The sequence below is a fragment of the Stylophora pistillata genome, chromosome 4, assembly GCF_964205215.1.
Source record: "Stylophora pistillata chromosome 4, jaStyPist1.2, whole genome shotgun sequence".
NCBI classification, from domain to species: domain Eukaryota; kingdom Metazoa; phylum Cnidaria; class Anthozoa; order Scleractinia; family Pocilloporidae; genus Stylophora; species Stylophora pistillata.
Genome location: NC_142522.1, coordinates 10256132 through 10266131, shown reverse-complemented (window position 1 = coordinate 10266131; position 10000 = coordinate 10256132). Strand labels below are relative to the sequence as shown.

The 10000-nt window shown below is 39.7% G+C and overlaps 1 pseudogene; it reads right to left on the bottom strand.

Moving 5' to 3' along the window:
- Window positions 1–6337: 6337 nt before the first annotated feature.
- On the bottom strand, window positions 6338–8431 carry LOC148732425 (uncharacterized; annotated as a pseudogene).
- Between the last annotated feature and the right edge of the window lie 1569 nt (window positions 8432–10000).

Below are 10000 nucleotides of genomic sequence, written 5' to 3'. Positions count from 1 at the left end.
TTCTAAGCAGTGCAATGCATTGTATGCTGAGCTTTTCACAACTATCAAATATCACTCAGTATTGCGCAGTACTGTACAGACTGCACTTACAGATCATCTGAACTGAGTAACAACACTGAACTGGGAAAAAACTCTTAAATATTACAAAATAGGGCGCTACACTGTACTATTCAGTGTATTGTTGTTCGGTACAGTGAAGTACACTGCATAGTAAGATCAAATGTTACTGTGCAGTCCTTTGCATTGTGCTAAAGAACACTACACTGAACTGTTGGAACTGCCAAATCTTACTATGCAGTGGGCTGCACTGTACACTGAACTGTTGAAAACTGTTACATGTTACTGTTACTATGCAGTAGGCTGCACTGTACATTTGACGCCAAAACTATAAGAACTTTTCTCGTATGAAAGTAGTTCAACTTTTTGGATTCTCATTTTAGCGTTGACGAATATAAAAAGAAAAAATCACTACGAGGTGGGTAACACGTGGTTAGCCTGAAGAAAGTCAAGTTTAAGATACATTTCGGCTCCTAATGAATTTGGATATAACGACTCTCCAATTTCAACTAAATAACGCTCCACGGTTTTTGAAGTTGTTTTTTCAAGAAGATCGAGATATTGTTGTTCTTATCAGTAAGCGTTTGAAACTCTAGTCGGTTTTTAGTAAAATGATTTATTTAGTCGTTCTCGTTCATATATGTATAGTTGCAATATTCTATCGATTATGTTAAGAAATCATCTTTTCACAATGGTAAAGGAAATAGAAGTTCGTAAAAAACGGGAAACACTGTGAGTGAAAGGGATAAGAAGTATGATGATTACATGTAATAATATCTGACTAAGAGTTAAAGGACTGGAACTGTTTTCTTGAGATAATTTCAATTCTATTCTTAGATTTCAACTTGAAATTCGTTTCAAAAATCGGTTGCGTTTAATCCCAATGATATATCAATTTGTATGACGTAAAGTAGCTAACGAATACATTGTTACTGGTGTTATTGTTGTTGTAGTCCTGTTTTTGTTGTTGTTTCTCCCTAGCCCAGCTTCGGAATACCCTTACCTAGGAAGATAAATGCCCAATACCCATGTTGGTTGAAGACTGCGTTCGTTTGTTGGTATAACTAAGGGAATAGTTGGTGTTTATCATTTAAAAAGGGACGCTTCGATTACTATTAGCCTATAAAATCAGCCCTAAAATACAAGCTTTCTACGTCTACCTTTTCTTAATACTTTATTGCTTAATGTATCTTACAGGAAACAAGTTCGTTAGGTACGACTGTCTGTGGCCCTGTTTCTCTGCACTTGCTAAATGCTATCTAAAGTATAGTACGTATGATGCACGATCCTCGCAGTAGATAGCGCTATTTAAGCAATAGCGAGTATCAGACCAAAAAAAAATCAGGCCTGTACGGGATTCGAACCACTGACCTCTGCGATACTAGTGCAGCGCTCTACCAATTGAGCTAACAAGCCAACTGGGAGCAGGCCGTTAAGTTGATTCGTAATAAACCCGTGAAAGTGATAAATCAGATACAATGAAATGTATGAAGTTCATATATTTTGAACTGCGGTATTAGATACGTATGATGCACGATCCTCGCAGTAGATAGCGCTATTTAAATAATAGCGAAAATCAGACCTGAAAAAAAAAATCAGGCCTGTACGGGATTCGAACCACTGACCTCTGCGATACTAGTGCAGCGCTCTACCAATTGAGCTAACAAGCCAACTGGGAGCAGGCCGTTAAGTTGATTCGTAATAAACCCGTGAAAGTGATAAATCAGATACAATGAAATATATGAAGTTCATATATTTTGAACATACATTGTATCTGAATTATCACTTTCACCTCTCTTGAGGCAGCTTTAAAATAATGAAATATTCCGTGAAGGAAAAATATACCTCTTAAAATGCAAACAGACCGATGATTGTAAAGAGGTTCCCGTTTCATTATATATTATTCTGCACACTCGTACTCATTACTCTTAGCGTGTTCTACTCTCTTTACTCCAGCTTCATGAGTTTTCCCAATGTCCCGTGAAAATCGAGAAAAACAGTAGGAAAATCAATTTTTTGGTATTGTGCATTTGAATCGAAACCCCTACAATCTCTATCCATGGTTCATAAAGAGAAACAGTGGAGGGTACCGAAATAGATAACATCTAAAACATTAATAACTTGTATTCCTATTGGCTCCCTACAGGATGAGTCAAAGTTCAAGGAGTTGGCTTCTTTACTTTATTTTTGATAACATTGACAGAAAAAAAGCGTAACCTCATAAAGGAGTTTCAGAAGCACCCCAGAAAACATCACTAAGCTACGCCCGTACACACACATATAGAAAAGGTCAATAACAACCATACAGAAATCATTACTACCTTAGAATTGATTACTGGAATTAAACTTTTCAATTGAGTCGTTAAATCAAAAGCAAACAACATCAAGGTAAACAGGTCTAAAGAAGAGCTTCAAGCTCTTGGAAAAAATTCCTTTTACCGAGGCGCGATTGGTTTTATCTTTGCATTTGAGCGATTTTTGGGTGGTGTGAATTTACTCCATAGCACAATGAAATATCACTAAGCCGGTTTAATTCGACACTGGACTGAAAAGTAATTGGTTTGACCTCTTAATAATAATAATAATTTAATATTTATATTGCGCAAATTAACGTGTGGATATGATCAAATGCGCATCACAACACTTTTCGGGGGACTTTGGCCGGACTGCATCAGCAGTTTGCAAACAATCGAAGGAAACTTATTTGAAGATGCCCCCTCCCCCCAATTCCCAGTAAACAGACCAGACCACATCACAGTGATCTCGTAAGTGGGTTCTTTAACGTCCCCTGCCTAACCAAATTAACTAATTATTAGATCCAGGAGACGGGACCTACGGTTTATTCGTCCCTATCCGAGAAGACTAGAATGTCTATCCATTTCTTGATATTATATAGAAAGGTTGCGCATTCTCCTCAGTTATTTTAAGACCTTGAGTGTTGGTCCGGCCGGGGCTCGAACCATCGACCTCGACCTCCCGCACACCAGTCTAGCGCTCTAACAAACTGAGCTAACCGGGAGGCGGTTAGCTCAACTGCTTGTTTGTTACATGATAAAATGGTATAATACCACAATTTGAAGTGATTTGTACGATTGGCCAAGATCACCATAGTGTAGATCTGAGAAGTAGTTGTGTTTTATCACTTTAATAAGGTCCAATTGTCTCTGGTTAATGAGGGGTGTTAGTTGGTCTGTGCCATCACCCTTCAAGATATTGGTTCTTTAGGTTACCCCCAAAGGATCTCTCCAGAACCGTTCTGTTCATTGCTTTTTCGCTTTGTTTTGTTTTTGTTTTGTTTTGTGTGTTTGAGAGAGTGTGTGTGTGAGAGAGAGAGAGAGAGAGAGAGAGAGAGAGAGAGAGAGAGAGAGAGAGAGAGAGAGAGAGAGAGAGAGAGAGGGAGATGTATATATATCAACTTTCTAATGCAGTAAATGGTTTGAACCCGGGGGTAACATGTGAAGGTGTAGTCTGATCGTCCGGGTGAGTGTAGTCCTGAGAAGGACTGTTGTCGGTGGCAGTGACTGACGTTTCGACAACCTGTGCGGAAGTCATCATCAGAGTCAAGTGAGTGATTGTTGTCACTAGAATGTTCTTATTCCAGTTCGTGTGAAATGATCGGTTGGTTTTGCCGTGATGTTATTGGCTGTGAGACTCAAGTGACGTAAGTCGTTCGTGATTGGTCTGTTTCGGTCTGTCGGTAAAGCTAGGTTGTTCTTTTTCGGTCGTTTGTGATGTTTTTGTCGTGAATGAGTCGTTTGTATGGGGCGGGTAGTTGTTGACATCTGTTTAGGGGAGTCTGTTCTAAGTTAGTAAACCAGCTTTCCAGAGTCAGTCGTTGAAAATAGTCAGTGCTGTAGGTTAGGCATTGCGCAGAGTCCCAGTCAATGTTGTGGTTGGTAAGTCGATGGTGTTCAGCAATGTGATTGCTGACATCACCTTTCCTCGTCGCTCGTCTGTGTTCAGTCAGTCTTGTTGTGAGGTTTGTGGGTGAGGCAGAAACCTCACAACAAGACTGACTGAACACAGACGAGCGACGAGGAAAGGTGATGTCAGCAATCACATTGCTGAACACCATCGACTTACCAACCACAACATTGACTGGGACTCTGCGCAATGCCTAACCTACAGCACTGACTATTTTCAACGACTGACTCTGGAAAGCTGGTTTACTAACTTAGAACAGACTCCCCTAAACAGATGTCAACAACTACCCGCCCCATACAAACGACTCATTCACGACAAAAACATCACAAACGACCGAAAAAGAACAACCTAGCTTTACCGACAGACCGAAACAGACCAATCACGAACGACTTACGTCACTTGAGTCTCACAGCCAATAACATCACGGCAAAACCAACCGATCATTTCACACGAACTGGAATAAGAACATTCTAGTGACAACAATCACTCACTTGACTCTGATGATGACTTCCGCACAGGTTGTCGAAACGTCAGTCACTGCCACCGACAACAGTCCTTCTCAGGACTACACTCACCCGGACGATCAGACTACACCTTCACAACTTTCTAATGTTGTTTAATCCGCAAAAAAATGTATTTTTCAACCAAATTAATTCAAACTGAGCTCAACACCTTCTCATTCTCTGACGATATATGGCACTAAACTTGAAAATAAATTTAATGACATATAGATTGTATACACGTGTGTTTTTTTTTTCAGTGTAACTTAGTGTAATCCACAGTATGTTGCCCAGTATAGGCCTGTACCAATTTTCAGCCAACAACAATTAAACTCATTTTTTTTTTTATTAGCGGTAATTGGGCAGTATTGAGATGGAAATATCTTGGATAGCCTCCGGCAAAAAAGGAAAGATAAGGCGATTATAATCTAAACTTGCTGTAAAGTGGGTGACGTCATGTGCTATTTTTGTTCACCACACTAAGCGATCGATTTTGACTACCAGTTAGAATTACTCAAATTGTTGATCTGTTCAATTGATGTCCATTAACATTGCCATAAAATAGTAGATTTTCGAAAGGAAGAATCAAAATCTTTGCAAGTTCTACCCTCAAATGCATCGATGATAAAAAGTGCGCATTTTGGTTGATTTCCCGCCACATTTAGTATTTGCACTTGAAAATCGTTCCAAATATGCCAGGTAATAATAAAAAGAATATATCACACTTTCGTCCTTGCAGTTGCACACTCTGCTATTAACTTTGATGCACTTTAGTTGAAAATTGCAAATTTATTCTGATTTCGATTCGTGTTTGATTTCCCGCCACGAAAAAAAAGACTCTTTGCGATTCAAAGTATTGAAACTGACACAAAATTTCGTCTGATGAACTGAAACTTTGCACACACTTCTCTTATAATATTATTAGTATGTGTGATTTTATTTGGTCAATTATCTCTTAAACTAGTGAAGTTACATTTTTTTGTATCAGTCCAGTTGAAAAAAAATTAAAGAATGTCATTTCTTGAACTTTGAATCTAATGCAAGACGTGCAAGTACACCAGAAAAATTTCAAAAGTCAAAAAATCGATATTCCCTCAACAGAGGTAACATAAGGTAATGGTATAGGAGTCGGGTGATTCATAAATAACGGTGTTTTGCGCGAACAAAAAGTTTCCAGGGATGAAATTGTCTTTTTCGAGTAAAGTGGTTGATTTCCTGCCTCTTAAAAAATTAAACAGCTACAAATTCATGAAACTTTGTCAAAAAAGGAAACCGTGCATTTTTTCATGAAGGATAGTAATTCTCTAACTACTGTGGAAAGTTTCAGGTTGAGAAAAAATGTCGAAATATATTTTTGGATGAGGTCAAAAACCCAAGTTTTCCCTGGCACCCATGTTCTTTATGAGGAATATACAGAGAGAGAGAGAGAGAGAGAGAGAGAGAGAGAGAGAGAGAGAGAGAGAGAGAGAGAGAGAGAGAGAGAGAGAGAGAGAGAGAGAGAGAGAGAGAGAGAGAGAGAGAGAGAGAGAGAGAGAGAGAGAGAGAGAGAGAGAGAGAGAGAACGTGAAATAAGGGGTTTTAGTTCAAATTTGAGTCTAACATATTTTCCCAGAATAAATTGCATCACCAATCAAATACAAACTACCTCGAATTTTCCATACCGGTTTTCTTTTTAGGATGGGTTTATTTGATAAATTCAAATTTTATCTTTGAATTTATCACTAGCATTTAAACTTTGATGACAGCGTATTGAATAAATTTCACTTCAACCTGCAAATAAGTAAAATGTTTTTAAAACAAAAACCCAGTTGTATTGTCCACTGACAACGGAGGAGACATTAGCGAGCCTAAGATCCGACGACGGCAGACATCTGGGACGGCAAGCGGAAGTGAAGTTACCGCCAGAATTAATTCCGGCTGCCGTCGTTGTGAGGTTTCCCGCCGTAGCGGCCTTGTCTGTAACGTGAAGAAAGCCATTTTGCCGTCGTGGCTAAAACGTGAGTAAACTTTAGCAAAATAACGCCATTTTAACTTACTTTGGGCGAAAATTGTTGGCAATTTTAACAGTTTATTATTATGAGAGGATGTCTGTGAAATGGCTGAGCAAAAAGAAAGGATTTGTTCATGGAAATTTTAAATAATTCGTTTGCCTTTCTCATAAATAGTTCGTCACTAAAACTAGCTCGATGTCAAAAAGCAACCCAGTAAGTTTTACAATTTCACCATTTCTCTTTATTTCGATGGAAAATTCGTACACTAGTTCGGACATAAATTGATGGCCATGATATTATTCCGGGAGTCTTTTCTGGAGTCTAACCGACCACTAACTATGGTTCATCTGAGAAAATTTTCATAGTCAACAGTTTCGGTAATGTTTTTCAGCCATAAAAAACGTCCTTAATTAAGCGTGAAAAGTTTGCTTCAGGAAATTCTTTCAACATTTATCATCATGATAAGATTATACCTGCATTATGCTGCTTTGCATACATGTCTATGCTTAGATTCAGACTTTTCCCGTGTTGAAAAAGGTCACTTACGAATACCAACGAGGGTACGCTAATCTTCTCAACTAAAGAGAAAGGCATTCAATTCCATCGTTTAGAGTCCCTTGTTCACATGTATACGAATCAAGCAGCCCCATTACGTCTGCGAGAATAGGTATGTCCCTTTTTCGGTAACGATCTCTGCCAAGCACTCACTTCCGTCGAGTCCTTCTTAGTCAAAATGTTTGAATTCTGGTAGGGATAATCGAGATTATTTGAAATGCTGGCATCATTCAACAGTAAAAATTCATCTTCTGAATGTCACCATCATCGAAACGTTCGATCAACAATCCACGAACCTTTCTATAGGTAGCAATTGCTTTTCCTAAACTTCGAAGAGGAGAGCGAGTCAAGCCGCCGTCGCGCGCGTTATCTTAAGGCTATTTTTCGTGCCATTGCAACGGCGATCTCTCCCCAAGCCCCCTCGACCAAGTCTGCCGTCCCAGATGTCTGCCGTCGTCGGATCTTAAGCTCGTTATTACTTCATGGACATAACTTGATCGGTTTACTACACTGTCATGATGTGTCGCAAATTGTTAATAAGAATTCAGTGCCTAAGATACTGTCTTCAGAAAGTTAAAAACAGTGTTGTCAAATATGATTATCTCTCACCATGAGATTGTGCTCCTGAACCATTCCTATTCGTAATGATTCTTCCAACTCCGTATACAACACCAACAGTAACTAGGGTAGTCAGGATGATTATCATTACTATGGTTGAGGGTGATATGTTTCCCTTCTTTTCATTTGTTAGCAGTAAAGGCAAAGCAGTGTTTTCAGATGATGATGTAGGTTTTAGGATGTTCTCACTTGAAGTACTTTCTGTTCTATTTGCTTCAAAATTGTGACCAGGAAGATAAGTCCCGGGCGGAGCATAAGTCGTATCAACGTTAGCTTCTGTAGAATTTTCAAAAGCTTCTTTGCACAGTTTGTTTTGTTGGTTCTTGGGACACTGCCAGTCTTCTCCCATCCCAGTTTCTTTATATTTCTTCATTCTTCCAGTTTTTCGACATTGGGACAACAAAAGTAGCATTCTTGACAGAAACCATTGTCGTTAAGGAAATGTCTTTCAGGGCACTTGATGCCACATTTACGATTTTGAGACGGGGTACACTGCTGAGTGATGTCCCTTAACCCGCAGTCATGACAGAAACTGCAACTCTCAATGCCGTGTTTGTCTGAATATGTCTTGTTCTGTTGGCACGGTTCACATTTAATAGTGGTGTAGTTAGTGATCTTGGTACCACATTGGGGTACGAGTCCTAATCCTTGCGGGCATTCAGGACACGCCTTACACTCCATTTCGGCTCCTGGATCATCGGGGTAGTATATCAGGAAGTTTCGCACCGCAGAACATCTTCTGGGACTCCCAATTACAAATTTTGACCACAAGACTGATACCAGGATTAGCCGGAAAAAGGGAGGAAAGACATTATGAGAAACAAAATTAGAGGCGCGGCAGTAAATTTAAGTGCTTTGTTCAATTATTGCGCAGTAACGCTTTGCTTCCGTGGCGGCACGAGGACACAAGTTCATAACGTTTATTAAGTGATGATAATTCAGGTCGGCAGGTGATGAGTAAAATTTTTTTAAACAGATATTGCATCTTTTACTTGCGCTGTTGTAGGGTGATTTTGATGAAAGGATGCCCCATGAAATAAAGTGGTCAACGTTATTATCTTCAAGAGTCCAGATATGTTTGCTGAGTTCAGTAAAATTTCTGTGTTTCACATGTCGGAATGATGCGATGTGGTTAACAATCTAGTTCTAAAGCCGTTTTCTGTGAGTCCGATGTATGTTTCAGTAGTGCTGTTGTCCTTACTGACGTGCAATGGTGGCTAATTCGCTCCAAGTTAACACTTGTCAAGCACTTTACAAGAATCCGCGATGGAAAAGTTCAATATTGGCTACTCCACAGCATCCGTAATCGACTGAGTGGTTTAAAGCCATTAAAAACCAACAATAGCACAGTTTAATTTGCTTTGACATCGAAGAATTCTACCCCTCCATCAGCCAGGACCTCCTAAACAGAGCACTCGACTTTGCCTCAGCCTACGACAACATCACCGACAGCGAAAGAAACATCATAACACCGGCTAAAAAGGCTCGATCCTTACGCATAAAAAGCAACCTTGGTAAAAGAAGGGCGACACAACATTTGACGTCACAATGGGCAGCTTCGACGGCCCTGAAGCATGCGAGTTAGTGGGAAGTTGCCTTCATTCCCACACAAAAAACACAGAAACTCCACCGAACTCAGCCAACATATCTGGACTCTTAAAGAAAGCAACGTTTACCACTTTATTTCATGGAGCATCCTTTCATCAAGATCACCCTACAACAGCGGAAGTAAAAGATGGAACCTCTGCTTGAAAGAAAAGCTACTCATTATCTGCCGACCTAAATTATCATCACTTAATAAACGTTATGAACTTGTGTCCTCATGCCGCCACAGAAGCAAAGCGATACTGCGCAATAGGGACCTTAAGCAGTCAGGACGGCAACGCCAAGGAAGAATCCGATTAAAAAATGAATTTCTACTCTTAGTTAGAATTTCTAACATGGCTGCAGGAGCTTACTGTCTCATATGGCGCCACAGCTCAACTTCAGCATGACGTATAAAAGTAGCGTTGAGTTCCAAATGAAAATTAAAATAGTTTGCCGTCGCGGTTTCGGTTCGCAGACGACGCAAATTTTGGCGATTTCACGTTGTTGTTTTGCATAGGACGGCTAAGAAATGTACAAAGTTTCAAAACGCACGTGCTGAGCCATTGTTCTGCCAATTTGATCTCTTGTTTTTCCACGTCCTCGTTGCCGTCGCCGTCGTGGTTGCTTAAGGTCCCTAATAATTGAACAAAGCACCTAAATTTACTACTACGCCTCTTATGCAAATCTGTATAGTGTATAAACGATGGTTACGAATATTCTTGTCAATAAAATCCCCTGATGGGTGAGCAATCACGAAACAGTTTTGTT